At 36.8% G+C, this 20,660-nt stretch overlaps 1 protein-coding gene and 1 long non-coding RNA gene across 10 annotated transcripts in view; both read right to left on the reverse strand.

Annotated features, from left to right (window-relative positions):
* ARL15 (ARF like GTPase 15) overlaps nt 1-20,660 on the reverse strand; it is a 224,384-nt gene that overhangs the window by 150,401 nt on the left and 53,323 nt on the right. The gene's annotated exons all lie outside the window — the stretch shown is intronic.
* LOC146763838 (uncharacterized) lies at nt 9,211-13,813 on the reverse strand. The gene is made up of 2 exons (XR_014951359.1): nt 12,330-13,813; nt 9,211-9,749 (listed from the first exon to the last, which is right to left on the reverse strand). It is a non-coding gene; the product is annotated as an uncharacterized LOC146763838 (long non-coding RNA).

Here is a 20,660-nt window from a genome sequence, read left to right on the forward strand (position 1 = left end):
AAATTTGCACATAGCAGGTTTCATAGCTCTGATGTTGTCTGAGAACAAGCAAGCACAAAGAAATCTCAAACCTTGAAGAGATAATGTGAAGGGGGGGCACAATGACACAAGACAGACAGTCATAATGTTAGCTATAGGAACAAATTTGGAACAGCAATGGAATAATTGAATGAAAGTAATAAAACATGCAAGGCACCAGAATGAAATGATACACTGTGTAGGGCTGGGGGGGAGGCGGGGGTGGCAGGGGTGAAGGATATATAAATAAACTAAATTTTAACTGTATGAATACCTTAACTTTAAATTAGTACAACAAAATTCATGCATTTCTAGTGTGAGCTAAAGTTGCAGGTTCCTCAATTTCCATACTATTGTACAGGCAACTGTACCTCTAAAAAAAAAGAAAATCCATCAGGATTCATCTTCATCTATATGACTTCAGTAATAAGGACAAAACCTAAGATTGCTGTTCATTTCATGGCTACTGATAGAAATGAAAGTAGATGCATGTAACCACTGCAAGCCTGAGTGATGTTTGGCACAGATAAAAATCCCAGCATCATGACTAGACACCTCCTCTGACTGTCCATAAACTCATTAAGCAGTGACCACTATACTCAAGATCCTCCACCTCAATAAAGAGCCAAACTCCAATGGAAGGCAGGCATCCTAACCTGCTACACCATTCCTCACACAGGATAAAGCAATCCTCTAGTTTAACCTGGCTAAGAAGTGAGTGGTCAGTCCAAGGATTAAACCAAAAGCACTCCTCCTCCTCAATTTATAACAGCCTGTGCTGCAGAAAACCCAACAAGGCATTAAAGACAGGAAAATACAAAAAAGGACAGAAAAAAACAATTTCTCAAGAAAGTGAGGCAGTTTTAAAGAGCAAGCATCTACATATCCTACTTCACAGAAATCATAGAATCATATAATTGATTGGGTGGGAAGGGACCATAAAGATCATCTAGGTCCTGCTGCCCTGCCAGGGGCCAAGACACCTTTCACCAGACAAAGTTGCTCAAAGTTCCATCCAGCACTTCCCAGGATGAATCACCACAACACTCTGAACAATCTGCTTCAGGGTCTCACCAACCTCACAGTAAAGAATTTCTTCCTAACAACTTATATAAATCTATTCTCTTTTAGTTCCCCCTTGTCCTATCACTACATTCCCTTGTCAAAAGTCCCTCACCAGCTTTCTTGGCTGCTCATTTCAGGTGCTGGAAGGTGCTATAAGATCTCTTGAAGCATTTTCTTCTCCATGCTGAGTGAGCCCAGCTCTCTCATCCTGTTTTCATAGGAGAAATGCTCAGGCCTCCTCTGGACCCACTCCAAAAGCTCCATTTCCTTCCTGTGCTGGGGACCCCAGGGCTGGATGCTGCAAGTGGGGTCTCACCACAGCAGAGAAGGACACAATCCCCTTTCCCTGCCCTGCTGGCCACATCCTTTTGGATACAGTCCAGGACGCATTTGGTTCTCTGGGCTGTGAATGCCCATGGCTGGGTCATTGCAGCCTCTTATACACCAGAACCCCCAAGTCTTTCTCAGCAGAGCTGCTCACAATCTATTCTCTGCTCACAACCTATTCTCTGCCCAGCCTGAGGTGCTTGGGATTGTCTTGCCTCAGATGCAGAGCCTTGCATTTGACCTTGTTGAATTTCATGTGGTTCATTCACATAGATCTTCCTCTATTACAGGAATGAAGCAACAACATATGGTCTACACCAGGAATCTCAAATTCTGCCTTCTGACCGTGAAGAAATACATTTGGATTCATTGGTTGTAATTGTTTACCATCCCCTATCAAAAGCTTCTTGGTATTCCAGAGTTGCCAGACTCTGGAACCTCAAAAGAAGCAACAAACTTAAAAAAAAGACTTTCAACATTCCTTGTAGTCCCAGATGAACAAGACATAAGACACAGGCTCAAGCACTAAAACCAGACAAATGACAGAGACATATTCATGTTTTAACATATTCAATAACTCTGTTAACAACAGAGAAGGCTTAGAGGAAGTACAGTTAAGAAGAAAGAACTAGATGACTTCTGACAGGCCGAATATGACGCTGCCATTCAGAGCTATAATTTCAAAGGACTTCATGGTCATGATAATACAATTCCAGTGGGTCAAATTGCATGAGATAATTTGTTTTATCTGATATCAGATGAACTGCTCTTAGATGAAGGCTTGACCCAAAGTTCAGGAATCATAAAAATTCAATAAATGCAGCCAAAGACATAACTCCCCTGGAAGAAGCTGTAAGGCAACAGGAGTCCTTTCCCTACCATCAGCCAAATAAACCACAAACCTCACATCCAAAATGGAAAATGAGCCTCTCTGACCTTAATCTCTTGTCCACTCCCTATAAAATCAAAACCAAATTATGATTCTCCCTTACATTCACACTAGAAGAAAGAATAAAGTAATAAATACCAAGTTCTAGATGTACTCAGATATTCAGTGAAGTAGTATGATTTAAAAGCCTACATAAAATTAAATGTCAGACAGCTATGATAAACCATAGCTGAGTCAGCAAACAGTTACAAGCACATGCACAGGTGGTATACTGAACAGAAGACAATCACTCGCTTCATTGCAGTGTCAAATCAAGCTCCAAGGGGGCTTTTGGACACTTCTAAGTTCCAACAAGTGTAGAATTATTGCTCAAGTTGCTTCCTCTCTGACAGTTTGCTTTCCACTTGTTTTATTGCACAAGAGTAACTCATTCAATCCACCCATCCATTCACATTTAACAGCAAGAGACAAAGGCAACAAAAAAGATGAATGAAAGCTTTTGCAAACAGTTTGTTTCACAACTTAAGGACATACAATCACACTAAAAAAAGCCTGAAGAATCATCAAAAATACCAGCAAAAAAGGCAGTAGCAGCAAAACCCAAATGTGAAAAAGTTAAGGATGTGACACTTGCTGTCACTTCTAATTTCTGGTAAGGATAAAGGATGTATAAATTTTTTTCTTAATATGCCCCCTCAAAAAAACCACACAAATAACCACAACTAAAACAAAATCATACCTTTGAGTGTCCAGGCTTGCTAAAAGTCATCCCTTTACAGTTTCTGAGCCGAAACAGAAAAAGCTTTTCCATTATTTATGTGTGCTACAAGGTGGGCTACCAAACAATTTTTTTTCAGCATAGAATGAATAATTCTGTTCTGTTCATATGGAATCACAAAAGCAGAAAGAAGCATATAGACCGCTTAGTGTTCTTTGATTTTTTTCTGAGCTGTATACTCAACTACATGCCATCTACATGCAACAGCATGCTTTGTTTCTTTTTTCTCCTCAAAAACTATTCACAAGTACACAAGACTTTGAACATTAGTATTTGACATACATGGCACACATAGGACTACTTTGGTAGCAACATCAAAAAGAGGGCTTATTGAAATGATAGAGTCACATCTTTAAGCCCCATGCCAGAATGGGTCAAGGGCAAAAATTAGAGCAATATATCTGGTTCAAAGAGGAATCTAGCTGTACAATAAATTGAGGTAAATGAAGACTTGCATTGTATTCCATGCATTTAAAAAGTGAAGAACAAGAAAAGTTACTGCTGCTGTCCTACTCTTAAAATTTGCAGGCAAATTCAAAGTATGCTAAGAGAGAAAGACCCATCATGCCCTGTGAAGTGAAAACTTCTGTATTTTACAAAAGGATCTATTAAGTTGGAATAAACACAAATTAATTTGAAACATAGTTGAAAAAAGGACGAGAACAGCCAAGCACAAACAAGAGAAGTTTGTCTTCATGCACTAACTAGCCAGAAGATCTCAAGGGGCATTCAGGTGATACCAGTGAATACACCCCTGAAAAAAGTAGCAAGATCTGAATTCTTCCATCGTAACACCATCCATCGTAAGAGTAACATTGCAGAAACAGGCAAACTCCAGTGTATTTTTCCTAACCAGTTTCATCCAAAGCTTTCAGAGTTGTCTGGCATCATAATCATAAATAAAAAAAGTAATTCCTGGGCTGTGTGTTTCTCTTGAGTATCAAAAGCAAAGTAACCTAGAGAAACTTTAAGTGTTTTGAGGGAAGAAGTAGAAATAACTAATGTTTACTTGAAGCCAAGTTTCCTCTGAGATTAAGCCCCAAGATATATCTTGATCCTTTTTATGAAAGATTTCAAAACTAACATTTGACATCAAATCTGAGAGACAGGAGGAGAAATCTCTGAGGACAGCAGTCCAGACTGTTTTCTATAAGGTCTGGTCTTACTGAACAAGTTCATACCTAAGATAGAACAGTAAGTACAAGAAGATTTTAAGTATCAGTCAAAGCAAAAAAAAAAAAATGTAATCCCCAAACTAAACAAAGAAAAAAAAAAAAAAAACACAAAAAAACCAACAAAAAAAAAAACAAACTAAACCAACCAACCAAAAACCAGCACCCAACAACAAACAAAACTAACAAGCAAACAAAGAAAAACAGAGATAAAAAAGAACCCATTGACATCTGTGGGGCCGGGCAAAGCCACGAACAGGAGAGTTTTTGAATCCATTTGCAAAATACCATACAGCAAAATTAAACACAATCATGACAGTGTGACAGTATATTAAGAGGCAAAATACAATTTAAAGTGTGACTTTTAAACTTGTTCAGGAATCCCTGCTGCTCTCTGCTCATGCATACCAAACCAAGAAGTGAACAAACCAACAAATGTTTGATTGCCCTAAAATTATCAGGGGATAAGGAAAGAAAACATGAGTAGAAACTGATGCAACAAAAGTTACTAAAATAGAAACAGTGTATGCACTTAACATCCAAATAGCATTACCAGTATGCACAATCCAACAAGAAAGAATCGGAGGATTTAGGTAATAGAAGGAGGTGGACAGAACAAGGGCAGCCTGATTTTGCAGACTGTGCAAGTCTTCTGGCCAAAGAATTTTTCTGCTTGGAACACTAAAGACAAGACTGCTTTTCAACACCAAAAAATTGATTAAAAATTATACCAATATTAGTGCAGTCACAAATGGACTATTACCAGTTCATGGCATTACCAGTCTCCAGTGTTGAATTTGAAATACTAGATAATTGCAGGATATAAATATCTCTTATGCATTAGGTTCCCTATGAATTATTTCAATCTTATATGGCCTTTTCCTCTTACTTTCTCAGTACAATATATTTACAAAAAAATTAGAAACTTCAAGAGAATACCTATTTTGACCAAAAGACCCTAGGGAATATGCACAGGAACCTCTCTTCCCACCCCCTTATACAGTATAACAGTTTTACTTGGCTAGCACAACACATTACTACCATAGGAGGAAACAGACCAACCCACACAAAAACATTAATCCAAAATATACAATTAGAGGAAGGCATATGAATTTCAAGTACCATTAAAAATTCTTCAAATTTTAATCAATGAGAGCCTCTTGGAATGCAGAACAGGTTTAGCCTCAATCAAACTAGGTTTGAGAAACTTCAGCCATTGAAAACATCTCATTCTCCAACACAGGCATTTCACCTTTCTCCTGTCTCTAGTTGCAAGTCTGGATATTTTTTGTGCCTACATATGGCATGTCTACCTACATGGAGCTTCTCAGCTGCAATCCTGCTGATGAAGACTCCATTGACTATTTTGTTCACTTAGAACTGCAAAATCAGAACTGAAATTTATTATTTCCAAGAATGCATAAACCAATGACTACATAGCCTTTAAACCATTTTGAAGAGAATGCCAGGAGATGCTCTACTTCTACTGCCTGAAAGTTTGGGAAACACAACTCAGTTTGAGATGGGGATTTCCAGCTGATAGGGAAGAGAACAGATCCTACAGATAAATGTGTCATCTACAGAAAATAGTTGTTTTCATGAGTTTGCATCATTAAAAAAATAAACAAAACCAAATTTAAAAAAAAAATACAAAAACTCACAACAACCACACAAACAGGAATTTTTTTTAGTAAGTATTGACCAGTGCCGATTCATCTTTTTAAGTTAGGTGTGGCAAAAAAACCACAAATAAGTGGTAAAAAATATTCTCTAGACAAATTCTGGACACAGAGATTATATTACCTTTGAAAAGCTTTGGCTAAATTTTAACATTTTTTAGGTGAAAATGGAAGTTGGCAATAACCAGCTTTATTTTTTTGTAAAAACACCCACTATTGTGGCTTTGCTCACAAAACAGCCTGCCATACAGCTATGCAGACTCACGGGTATGTCAGTGTGCCTGCTTTGTGGTGCTGACAGCCCAAGTCAAGAAATTTCTCCTGGTGAAACAACCACCACTTTTTATCAATTAAGAGGCACGAAACACTTCAATCCACTAGAGTGTATCACTATGCCAGATTTTTTTTTTTTTTTTTTAGTCTCAGAACTGTTGAAAGCCTTTTAAGGGGAATTCAATTTTTCTCTTTTGAGTAGGTGCAGCCTCCAGTCAGCTCTAAGAAATTAACACCTTTAAAAGAAACCCTCCACCTGAACCCTTCCTGTACAATCTGTTTCCCAATAATACTGCTTTCATTGAAAGTGTGATAAGTGTCTTGGTTTTTTTCAGATAATTATTATGCAACAGTTCCATAAAATTTTTTGTCATTTAAAAAAGCAACAGATTGTTACTTAAGAATACACCTGATGTTGAGGAATACAATCACAAATCCAAGCAAAAATACACTTAACATTCAGACAACTGAGCACAGCTCTGGGATGCTTGGTTCCTCAGCTGATTTAATACTTAGCTGTGGAGATTTAATACATGTTCTAAGGAATCTGCAGACACTTCAGTAGGAACTGACTCACTGCTTCTTACGAGAACTAAAATTGTATCTTTTGTTCTAGATTAGCATAAATCTTGCCAAGCTGGAAAACTACTTTTTTATGGCTAGAGAGAAAAAATCACTGAGGACCAAGGACAATTACCATAATTATAAGAGTCTATCAGAGAAACATAAGTAATCTGTAGCTGGTAGCATGATTCAGAATGAGACAATGAATAAAAACACGCTTAAGAAATGGAAGACAGTTGTGTTTTAGAGACTAAGACATATGATTAGTTGTAAAAGCAGTACATTGGCTTTAACTCAACTTTTTAAGTATCTTAAATTTTTACATTCACTTTCCTAAAGATTACTAAAGAACAGTAATAAAGAACTTGAAGCTGTGATTTTGTAATATAAAGGCATAATAAACTTGAAACAGTGACACTTCAGCAACTGCCAATCACCTACAAATCATTAAATCAGTACTTTTGAAACAGAGGGAACAAATAGTCTACGAGAAAAGATGCACACAGTTCTATTCATGCCACAGAGATTTTTAACTGAAAGGGATGCTTTCACAGCTCAAAAGTAATTCTTCAAAGCAATTTATTACAATGAAAAGATACAACAAGGCATGGAATATATCATACCATTTTATACAAGGACTAAGAAGTGCAGCACAGTTTGATTATATTATTGGGAATAAAGTTACAAAGTGTAGGATGTCAGAAGAAACTGCTCTAAAATGTTAAAAAACACAGTAACTGAAAGAGCACTGGTAGAATTTTACTTTCTTAAGTAATAATAATACAGGCCTATTTATTTGAAGAAATGTATAATTGATCAGGTTTCCTCATCCTCACAATAAATTCCTTTTCTATTCCCAGAAAAGCATACAGTCACAAATTCTGTCTTAAAGAGATCAATGCTTAATCAGGAAGATATGGCAATCTATAAAGACATTGGTTTCTTAGTGCACTGCACACACTGCACCTGGAGATAGAATCATCATGCACATAGATGAACTTTTACATGAGAGGTTTGCAGAACAGAGAGAAGAACAGGGTGTTGAAGAACTTCTGTATTAGAAACACTTCCTCTGCAGACTAGTAGGAAGCAAAAAGTCTGGTCCAAATCCCACAGACCAACAGAGTAAGAGCTGGTAGTGAGGCATCAGCTCTACATACAACCTTGGACAACTCAGCTTGGACTTTTCTAGTTGAGCAGTAAGTATCAGGGACCTTCTGGATATATATTGAACCAAAGGAATTAAAAGAGGAGATCCTTCAAGACTGCAGTCACTTCCAGTTCTACAGGTCAAGAACAGACTTGACCTTACTGCAAAAAAATGTCTTCTACTCATTTGTATACAAGCATTTTATACAACCTATATAAATGAAAAAAAAAGTGCTATTTGCATTCTCTGACAAGTCCAAATTTCTGGTGCCCAAAGGATTGCACAAGCTCCTACATCTCCTGCAACAGAGTAAAGGCAAATTCTGTCAGGTCACTATCTTCCACTGGTGTGCACCAAGAAAAACAAATAAAACAATATGGAGCAACATATTTAAAAAAAAGCATAAGACTGATCATTCCTCAGGACTCACCAGTTAGGCAGAATGATGAAGCAGAAGTTACCCTGTTACTATTAATCACACTGATAAAATCTGAAAATTTGCTAAAAGCTACTGTTTTTCCTATTGAATTTTCCAAGTTCTTTACCACAGGAAAGTAAAATATCTCAGGCTTTTTTTAAAGCATTAAATGTTCTCTCTTCAAAGTCAGAAATAATTTGATGGAAAAGAACAAAATATCTAGGCCTAGGGTTCAAAATTAAATAAATAATGAGAAATTCTAGAGAATATATGCTGTCTTGAGTCATTTCCTTAAAAAAGTCACACAAAGGTCTTGGATATTAGGAGGACAACTGTGATTTCCAAAACTAATGCATCTTTGCCTGAATTTTCAAACTGACACTAGCAGTAACTTAGGTTATTTTTAAGTTCATTCTTAGAAATAAATTCTATTAAACCTATTTTTAAATGTACCTAATTTCACTAAGTTGAAGCTAATGTAAAATTTAGAGAAAGAGAAGGGGAAAAAAACCCTAAGAAAATTAGCATGAAGGGAGAAGAACATGTTGCTATTAATGTATTACTCCTAGTAAAATATCACTGAAGTTCAACATAATCCAAGCCACAGTGCAATGTGTGTAAAGCAGCCAAGAGTCTAAGGTCCATACACTAGAAGAAAAGCAATAATTATATGACCTTTTTTTTTTTTTTGTTCAGATTTGGAATTTAGTTGTAGCACAGATTTAACCTATATTTACTTCAAAATAAAACCATTCTGCATGGAAACATAGTCTAAAGCAACAACAAAATGCAAATTGCAGTGCTAGTTTTGCTTTTAAAGGCATCAAAAAATATCAGGACATGATTGTGATGTCCATTGAGCACAAGAGAACTAGAATAATTTAAAGCAGTTTATTGTAAGAGGACACAATTGAGCAGAGAAGCCTCATTTTTGACTTGTATCCAAAAACAGGAATCAAAATGAACTATTAAGCTGTAGTCTAAATGTTTGAAGATGTTTTCAGCTGGAGACATTATACAGCCTTAAATGGTAAAAACAGTTAAGTCTTCTCCCAATAAAAATCCTTGGAAAAATAATCATCTACAAATAAGATGAAGTTCCAACAGACCATAAATTGATTCAGAAATGTTCACATTAGAAAAATCACATTGATAGCAATAAGCACACTATTCAACAATATGAAACCAGTTAATATTTTTGCACTAAGCATACATATGAACTCCATTGTAAAAACATTCAAACTTACTTGGCCTTCCAGGCATACTGAAGTACTTTAATGACAAATGTATCATGATTCTTCTTCCTGCTGTCTCCTGCTTTTCTCTTCTGTTAAACCTTACATTCCAGCTTAATAGCAATATATTTTCTCCTCCAATCAACCATACCATTCAGTGGCATTTCCTAGAAAAATTTTTCTTGTGTGTCAGATAAACACAGAAGAAAATCCTTCAGGGACAGTTTGATATACCACAGATGCCAGTTGAAATAATACTGAACCAAGAAATAAAGAATTTCCTTAGCAAACCTATCAGCACAGAAAATGTAGTAGAAGTATGTATTTTAGCAAAATTTTACTACATCAAGTGTGTGACTTGGACTTCATTCCATAATTTTAAAGCTATGTGGGTTCAGAAGTATCAGAAAAGTCATGCAGTAGGAAAGACCCACAGCAAAAAAAAAAACCTGAAAAAGTCTACATGCAAGAAGCAGCATGATGGTGTTGCATTATTATGCTATCATGAATCTTTTAACTGGGAAATAAAAGCAGCTCATATGTGGTATTTTAGGATAGCAAAATCCTGTTCATAATTTTCTGGTTAAAAATAATTTGGTGCTACCTGGCTAGACAAAAACAGTGACAAAAAAAGGTTACCTTGCCACACAGGATCTAATTGAGGGTAAACAAAAACATATTTCCTGAAGAAATTGCTGAATTTCTATCAACAATTAAACAGCCCATTAAAATAAACTATATATAACAAAGAATTGTGTGAATTGGCAGTGCAACTCGATCATTAGTGTTCTCATACAATTCTGTGCTTCCCACATTTTCAGGAATTAGACCTGCAAGTTTCCCCATTTTTACATATATTCAAAGAATTTAACATTATTAGACTGTCATAGATGACTTATGATTTTTGGCAGGCCATCTGCTGTAATAGCTTTGAATTTCCCTTAAGTGCATATTGTGGATGACTTATTTTAGCAAGAATTAACACTACCTTGAGCTCAAACAAAATCTAAACTCTTAACTCCTCTGCATCACTAACACGCCAAGTGAAGGTCAGTGTTATTTATGTATTATGTGTTTAAGGTAGATTAAGATGCATGACATGCTACATATATTGGACATTCTTCTGATCTTGATTTGAAACAATAGTTTCAATCCTTCTAAAGCAGAACAAGACCATCGCCATACACTTGTACTACCTACTTTGTACTCTGGTCAGCAGAGTCAGAACTCAAGAAAAGTTTCAGAGAAATACTTTTCTAGTTACTTTAGGGTTAAAAATTAAGCAAAATTGCTCATGCTTGCCATTCCACAAATTCCAAATATATTTGAAAAGTCATACTAGTCCTATTCTGCATTCCAAATTCCTGCAATATTCATTAGTCTCAGTGTAAGAACCACCATGAGTGGAAGAGCAATTTGCTCATAACATTTCCTGTGTTGGTTGCACACTAGATCTACTTTTTTACTGTAGCATATTGGACAATTTAATCAATCTTCCCAGAAAGAATGTCAGCAACAAGAGCTATTTCAGTGGCTCATTAGCTAGTTATTAGAAACAGACTTCATCATTGATATCTTAGGACAGTGAAAACAAAAACCAGATTGTACGGATTCGTTTTTAAAGAATTTGATGTCATCATTTTTGCCATAATAAATTGATACTGAAAACAAATATTGGCAAAGAAAGGAAACATCCTATACTTTCTGAATTTCTCTTTCTGACCACACATAAGGAAAAATACTTCTCCAACACTACAAAATGCTCTTCTTCCAATACAGACATGAGATAACATAATTTTAAAAATGAATGAACAAAACCTTTGATTTTCTATTCTGTCAAATGGAGAAATTTCAGTTACAATTTCACAACCATTTTTTCCCCTCAAAAAAAATACTGACATAATGATCCTGCAGATTCCAAACACTTTATGTGACAGAACTGTCAGTCATACCCTTCAGCATTTCCTGCTTATTAACTTGGGTATTCTCCACATTGTAAATGAATGGGCACACTTTGTTGATCCCCAACATTTGCAGCAGGCTCGAAAGTTTAATTTAGAAATCTGAGGATCTAAAAGTTCTAGAAGCATTCAACATCATGAAGGTGAAGATTCCTGAATTATTTCACTGTATTTTTATACCCCACCTAGTAAATACAGTTTTCTCTTTACCAGCTGAGCCAGTATTCAAATATTTTCTTTTAAATATCATTTATATTCATGAGTCTGTAGGAAGAGATTTTGGAATATGGCACCAAGTTCCAATCAGTTTTTTTCTGTAGTGTCCTATAGCCCAATAATATCAGTGCTTGACTCACTTCGGTCAATGCTTCCCTGCAAACAACCAAAGGAAACCATTTCAATACTCAAAAGATGCTATTCCCCAGTTGGCTTATTCAGTCACATCATCCCAGGGTAAGATGTACTGCATGGTAAAAGTCAAGTTTTTATTTTCAGTATCAACATCTACTATGTTTACATAGGCCTCACCAAAATGAACACATTAAGAAAAAGAGAATCTTCTGGATGGTGTAGCTTCCTTCCTTCAGGAGGAATTGTTCATTTGTTGTTTTGGGGGGGGAATGTTTTTTCCTGTTGCAATTGCCAATTTTAAACCCTAGGAGGCTAGGGCTTCAAAACCTGACTACTGAAAGGACTGACATACCCCAAAGAATGTAGGAGGAATTTGATTAGACTTTTTTATTGAGAACTATTTGTAGTACTCCTAGATGCTTACATAGTAACAGTAGCTAAAAACTTACCATCTTTGGCTGTCCAGGAGACTGCACCCCTTCTCCAGGAATGTGGATTCAAGCATAGCTATCCGTGTATTCATCACCCCTAGGCTGAATGTCACTGAGTGCTACACCCCAGGGATGAGGTGTTCCAACTGAATCAAGAGGCACCCTGCCCTGGGAAGCGGCACGTGGGAATTGCTCACCCGCACCAGGCGGCCCGCTGGTCTGCTAGCAGATTCTTTCCAAGATTGGGTGCTTGATTTCATGCTAGCGTGTGGGAGGGGATCCATTTCTCTATTAATTTCTGTGATGAAGGCAGTTGAGAGATCATTGCTATGGGCCAAATCAGGGGAGGGAGGCTCATTTCCACCGCAGCTGACTTCAGCAGTGAAATACTTGTGGTGGTGTCTCAACCACAAGACAATTATTAGTTCAGCAAAATTTCCTCTGTGATAGCATTGTGATTATAGGAATGGGTTCAGTGCCCACAAAGAGAAAAAGGGAAGTACCATCTCAGAGTACCACACTGAATTTCCCTAGGCACTCATATCATATTACCATGCGCTTCGAAAAGAACATTTGAGCTTAAGACAAATTTTTTTGTGTTAAGACATTTTTGTCTTAACACAAAATAAGATTTTAAAAGTTGCACGGAAAGCTTTTAAAAAATGAAAAAAGTGCTGCTTTATATAGAAGTAAGAATAGGGTGGGACCAAAAGACCTACAATATATTTCTTTTATCCAATTTTGTTAGTTTTCAGCTGGAACAGAGGTAACATAAATAAGTAGATCAATCAAGGCAGAGACTATTCTGTAGTTCCGATTTCCCATGTCTTCCCAGTTTCAGCAACTCCTAGTTTTCTGCTCTAATAAACAAGCTACTCACTTCAGTAAACAGTACTTTTTTTTAGTCAATCCTTGTATTACAGAATAGTTTCTGGCCTTGATGCTCGATTTTTAATACTGGCTATTCACATGCAGCTCTGCACATCAAAAATGCTATTGTACCACTGCAGAAAATTAACTACCTAAGGCACAGGCTTTAAGTAATCATTGCAAGCCACCAAAAGCTCCAATGCATCCAGATCAGGCAGAGAAAGAGAACATGACACAGACCCTTTTTAAAAGTGGGGGTTCACTGATTTAAAAATAAAACAAGTAATGTACTTTACACAGGCCCTAGACAGCTCCAACAACTGTGTGGAGCTACACACAAACAAGTGATACTTCAGCATTTTCAGGTAGCACACAAAAAGAAAGCAAACATTAATTTAGAAGTGGATTCTTCGTACATCCATACATTACATACATACTTCATGCAAGTTAACTCAGTGAACTCTCACACACAGATTACTGCTTACGTACCTAAAGTGTTTCCAAATTAATTTTAATTACACTGCAAATTGTGCACAGACTAGACTGCAGCTCAGCATGTATTCATGTAGCATGTAGCTCAACTCATACTTCCTTATGACTATCAAAAAGTCATAAGGAAACAAAAGAGAAATACATGAAGCACTTACCTACTTGATAGCCATTAAAGAAAAATCTATCTGTGGAGCAGAGAGAATAAAGCCATCTGTTTTCATAGAGCTGGATATTTTAACATCAATTTCAGGTTGCCCTGCTATGTAAAAACAGTAGCATATTAACATGTTGCTGTCTTTTGGTTCTGTTGACTTTTTAGTGTCTTTGTGGATGCCCTAGGTTTCCTACATGAAATTAAAATCAGTCTCTCAACTCTGAGCCTTAAATGTAGCAGCATATATATATTAAACCCATTTCCCTTTGTTACTTGCAGAGACACTAATTTCCCCATTTCAGAACAGGCATTTGTTTATGCAAATGCATCAAGGCATCACATTTTTTCCTTATGTTTCAGATGACAATACTGCCAAAAATACAAATTTCTATTTGTTGGAATTTATTTTGTAGTTATCCTACATGTGGCATACAGAATGTGCCAGCTCTCAAAAATCACAGTGCAGTCTTGAGCTGCACACTCTGCTAAAAGAAATCTCACTTACAAAATCTAAGAAAGCCACAGCAGTATAAACACATAATAATCTTTGAGACAATCTAAAGCAATTGAGATATCCAGATAAATGTCCTGGGAACTTTCTGAAGGGATGCATACAGCTGTAAATGGAGTGAGGACAAGAAACAATGGACAAATTGAAGCCCAAGAGGTTCAGACAGGATTGAAGAAAATGCTTTTTGCCCACAGGAACAGTCCAGTACTGCCCAGACAGGCTCCACAGCTCTTATCTTTGATAGTTTCTTCCACTTGGTTTCAAGACCAGAACTAAGCTGAACAAAGCCTGGAGCAACCTAGTCAGACCTTAAACTGACCCTTTTTTGACCACAAGGTTAGACTACAGACCTTCCAAGATATCTTTCCACCTCAACTGTCCTGTGAAAGCAACACAAATTCTACAGCACCCTTATGTGGGGCCTGTTTCATCAATACAAGTCTTAAGTGACAACATTTTCCAAGAAACACAGTATGTAAGTCAATAGTGTTCTTAAAAATCTACCGTCACTTGGGAGAGCCCTTAAAAAACCTGAACAGTTTATTAATTTAAACAGACTTCCACAGACTGCTTGATCCAATGTAGGCATGTTGATTCACTGCCACTTTTGCCCAGGTGCTCAGACCAAAGCACGCACACCAGCTTAGTCACATGGTGAGTAATCAGTACCCAATTTATTGTTTCTTTACCAGTGAAAACATCTCTAGAGGTGTATCACAATGACCAGGGTGTTTTTTGCGTTGTTTTTGCAATCAGGGGAAAAGAGAACCCTCTCGCACATTAACTGGGAAGGAATCATCAAGAATCTGCCTGTGTTTCTGGGAGAGCTCTGGGACAGCTCTGAAGAACTGCCAGACCTACTTACTCAGTATCCTCATTTGCACAGCAGGCAGGTTGCCAGACTCAGTTAAACAATACCTGAGGTTTAATTTATATTCCCACCTAGGCCAGATAGCTGGGATTTAAAACACTTGCAAGTTTGGGTGTCAGGGCAGTGTGCGTTGATAAGGAAATTAGGCCATGGCTCTACAGGATTTCTCTTCTGATGCAAGATTAGCTCAAGCAGCTCTGCTCCCCCCTCACCCAATTTTCTGCACAGATGGAGGACTGAGGGGAAAAACTGGAGACCACATTGGCTCTGGGGTGCAGGGGATGGACCTGGGATTCAGAGCAGTGGCCCAGGCAGATGCCAGCAGTAGAGTGCCCTCGTTCTGTCGTTCAGGCAGGGAAGCTGCAGGAAGCTTCTACCTTTGGGCTGGCAGGGACAGGCTGGTCTCAGTTTATCTTAAAAATCAGGACACTCTCAGCTGCTCATTTGCTTTTCAACACTTACTCCACTCCTCTGCCCCCATGTCTCGCACACCAGTTGCCATAGTTTGTTTCCTCCCCACTCCCACTTCTCTCTTCACATTGTCAGAAGAGAGGGGAGATGGAAGTACCTTCTTTCCCAGTTCATCACCTGTCAAAAAAAAATCTCTTTATAAACAAAAAAAAAAGAGTGACTCATCCAAGCACAAAGGCAACAAAAAGTTCTAAATCTTGCTGCTTGCACATCTCCTGAGTTAGGCACCATGGGTGGCCCATCTCTTTCTAGAACGTATTGCAAAGGAGAACCTCTGGCCATTGTGATGGCAATACCCAGCACCACCACACAGGCAGCTCTTAAGTTTTCCTTCTCCACTCCAGCCACATGCTCACAGAGCAAACCATCCTTCCCTGTGGTATCAGGAGTCTTTGCCTCTCAGAACTGACAATAGTTTGTAGCACAGCGACCTCAGGCAGCACAACACACCATCCTTCCAGGAACCTGGCCAGGCCCACTCTGTTATCAGTCCCTCTGTTACTTTTTCTAAGTTTAGACTGACCTGAAAGGGAGACTTAGGCGGTTGAGGGAAACCAAAACACAAGTAGACAAAAAATGTGAACCTTTCAGCCCACCTCTTACAATTTCTTTTTCAATGAACAACAAAGTTATGTTAAACCACATTAATTAAGGTGACCAATGCTTATATAAATACTCTCATTATCTTGTGTATAAGTAAGTAAAAGTAGCTGTTGAAGTAACAATTCTTGAAAATGTAAACTATGTAAAAATTTTAAGCTAATTGATACAAGTTAAGGCAGTACGGAGTAATATTTCATTCCAAGTTTTCAATGTATCAAAACAAAACCAGAACTATGCTCAAAGAAAAATCTCAAGTCTTCAACTTGTAAGAAAAATTTTACATCTAAAGCCTCTCAGGCTGTATATAGTTTTCCAGTGCACCATAAGCAAGGAGTAAAAAAAGTAACCAAGTATCATTTACTGATATCAGGGAAAAAAAAAAAGTAAAAAGAAACCTGTATTTATTTGTGTAGATACATGTTTCAAAATACCCAGTTAAAATCAGAATAAAACTATAGTCAAGTTACAATGTTTACTCGATTATTTAAATGATGAATTAATACTAGTTAATATTAAGTTAATATGGAAAATTAGCAGGTTAATTAAAATATCTGAATACAACATATGCTTATTTTGATAAAACTGGAGCACAGGAAGGAAAATCAGAACCAAGAATGTTTCTCTTACTCTGCTTAAAAGGCAGAGTGAAAAATATGCTGCCACTGAGACAGGAGAAGGTAAAACAGAGAAGTTTGGCAAGCTATTAGACCCAACAGCCATAGATAATATCCCTAAGAAATATGAAAAGAGAGAAAATAAAATAAAGAACAGCCCTATGCCATCTCTGCATAAAAAGAATTCCTGCACTCCTGTTAAGAGTGTTTCTTTGATATTTAATATTATTTTCACTAAAGAACTTAAAGAAGAAAGCTGTAACAGTCAAACATGCTCAGAACACATAAATCACAGAAATCTACCAAAAAACACAAACAAGTATTATAGCATCAACGTCTCTGATCACAGATTTGCAAAATAAAAAGTATTTGCTTTTTCCAAGATTTAGCAATACACTGCTGCTGTGTAGCAGGGAGGTTATCAGTCCCCAAAACAGTGCACAGGGAACATTGTTTCCCTGGAGCTGATTCTTGTCATTTAGTATTTGCATATTTAATTTTATTTGCATATTTACCAGATATAGTTACTTTTTTCCAATGTTACAAAACTCCTTAAAGCAAGAAAAATAGCAATAGTAGAGGATAAAATTATCTGCAAAATGGCTTTATATTTAATTGAATTCTTGTTCTGATTCATCATCAGTGATAATTATTCCTTGCAAAGAGGGGATAGACTTTCCAAAGCACATACATGGAGAGACTTGCAAATTAATTCAAGTATTGTGTAAAATTGTTTCTTCATTAAGTGGTAGTGCTTCTCAAATATATAGTTTATTATAACATCTGGATCCTTTCATCATCTCATTACTCCCTTTGCTGTTCTTGAAATATCTTTGTAACAGGAAAACACTTTCAAAACATGTTCTGGCATGTTAAAGTCCAGAGCTTGCCACTGTAATTCAGATATTTTAAATTTACACCACTTTTTACACCACCTCTTGTTTCCACCATCAAATGTACCAGCATGTCTCAGCATAATTCAAAATTTCCTCAATGCTCCTGCTTAGCATTCCCACTGCAACACAAATTACTGATTCCCCCCCCCCCAAAAAAAAAAAAAAAAATTATTTCAAAACATTTGGCTTATTTTAAACATGCTCTCCTCAAAATCATCTCTCCTCTGGTCAACCATCAGTGGTTCTTACATTGCATAGTAGCTATGACCCCTACGTTTGAGGTGGCATGATCAAAGGAGTGCTGACCAGACTTGGAAAAACATTTCCACTGAGAATGGACATACTGCCTGTCAAAAGGTTATTCCCACTGCGTACCGGGAGCGGCTCATATTACTGCAGTGTAACATGAAAGTGCAAAATCTAGCCGTAGTAATCCACATACATGTTTTTCTTTCTAAAAAGGGCATATGGGAGACACTGGCTAGAACAGAACATCCGTAATATTATTTGAAGGGAGGGGATGGACTGGCAAGGGGAAGCATCCCTAATCAATACTGCTGTAGGAATCAGCCTCTTAAAAAATACTTTAAAAATTCTGCCTCTTATTATAGCAATTACCTCTCTTCAGTTGCTTTCCTTCCCTTCAGTTAAAAATTCGTATATGCAAATATACATCTACATATAGATAATCACACACATACATATGATCAGACTTTACACGCTGAAGAAGACAAAATAACTTTGGAGGCGTAAATCTTAATGTCAATGACAGGAAGGCTTTGGTGAACCATTACCATAAATCTGACAAACGCTAATTTGATGGGTGGCTGTATCTGTCTGCTGCAAGACCAGTCTAGACAGTCTATTGAGAAATCCTAAAACACAACTGTTTGTTCCCTGTAACACCATCTGGATATGGCAATAAGAGCCGACCCAGTGCCATTCACACATGGATCAAAGCACATGCTAATGCCATCATGAAGTCATACACATAAAAAATTCAATCTGAGAACTCTATGCAATTTTCCTAAGTCCTCAGTGAAGAAACCTCAGACTTAGCACAACTCAAGCTAAGTGCATGAAGAGGGGGAGAGGGTGGAAAAAAAGAAGAGAATATTTAATGAGCTTGGCCTTCCCGAGGAATGTTAGGCCACCCATTGTATTGGAAAAGGCTCATGTCACACTTCAGTCATGGCACCCATCAGGGTGCCCCTTTACAAAAATTGATCCGGAGGTTTTTGTAATTACCTGTTTCAAACAGAAAGAGTGCCCAGAAAAAGGAGAAAGTTTCTGAGGTGTAAATCTTGCATTTTCTTATTTAAGACAGAGTTGGCAGAATTTGCAATATCGCAGACAATATTGAAAAACCCTCTCTCATTAAACTGCTGCATGGCACTAGATCAAAGCACCAAGGGCCCCCTATTGAACTTCTCTAAATATTACAAACCTAAGAGCAAGTCTGCCTATGCAAAAACTAAAAATAAAGACAATTTTTTTCCTGCTTTTGGAAAAACAAATCACTGCTTTCCATGACACAGCTTAAATAGTTAAACATAACATAGTATACCAGAAACTTTGAATTGTCAAAGCTTCAGCTACTACAAAAAGAAAACAACACCAAAAAACAAAGATTACTAGGGGCTTTTTTCCTGCAAACCTCACTTCTGACAGTTTCTGGGGTGCTTTTTTAGTACGGCCCTTCAAAAGATTCTTGTAATTTTTTAAAATATAATGCATTATGTATCTAAATCAATAATCTAAACAAAACATTTGTCTTTGTCATCAAATCCACCATTTCTTTCTGTTAAGTATCCACTAATACTAGGCTTCCAGCAATTATACTGTTCACAGCTTTTTGACCACAGAAACTGTACTTCTTAGTTAACTCTGTTTTCTTTTTATGATGTATAAGTTTACAACAAACAATCCTCAGTCTTTCTGGAAAAACTGTCTATAAAACTGATTTGCTGATCCTGAAGATGTATGAAGTTAGGAAGCAAAGGCAGGTTTTAACAACTATTTTGATACAAGTCCCATCTTTAAAAGCTGACATCCTATCATTTAAGTATTTTTCTCTAATCTTTTGAAAGCAATCTGAATACTGTTGGACTTCAGGGATTCCTGTGGGTCCCTTTCAACTCAGGATACTCTGTGATGCTATACTGTTATGGTGGTGTTTCATATTGAAAACATTGTAAGATTACAGTCCTAGCTCCTTAAATACTTTTCTTTGTAAATTAAAAAAAAAAAAAGGATAATTAGCAAAATTTACTTCTGCCACTACGAGCACTACGAGCAGCTCAATGGAAATAAAATAACTATTAAAACTGCATTACTGCATTTCAACAGTTTATAAGCTGATGTAAGTAATTTCCCTATTGCCAAAAAAAAAGAACTAGTATGTTAGTAGGAATGACTTGTCATAAAATAGTGCATCCCTAAAAGTTTCATAAAATTACCGCAGAAAAATAAATTCCATACTTAAAGAACCTGCCAAAATCCTGTATATCTGCACACAAGATCACAAAAATCACTCAAACTAAACTTCCAAACACAATTTAACTCTCCATCTAACTTGAAAAAAATACGTATTTGTATAAGTAGGTATGAAGTTACAACAGCTATATATTGTGGTCCATCACTGAAATAAAACTGTAAAAAAAGTACACTACAGTCATCAAAATGTTTTAATTCAGTACTACTGTGGACACTACAATTCTCTTCACATTTAAATATCTGAGTTCTATATATACAGTTTTCAATAACTTTAGAAGAGAAATAACTTCAGACTGTTACTGAGATAAAATAGTCTGAGGAAATTTCTGCTACCACGCCATGAGAGAATCAATTATTATAACCTTTTTTTG

This window comes from Lonchura striata, chromosome Z (genome assembly GCF_050655825.1).
Source record: "Lonchura striata isolate lonStrDom1 chromosome Z, ASM5065582v1, whole genome shotgun sequence".
NCBI lineage: Eukaryota > Metazoa > Chordata > Aves > Passeriformes > Estrildidae > Lonchura > Lonchura striata.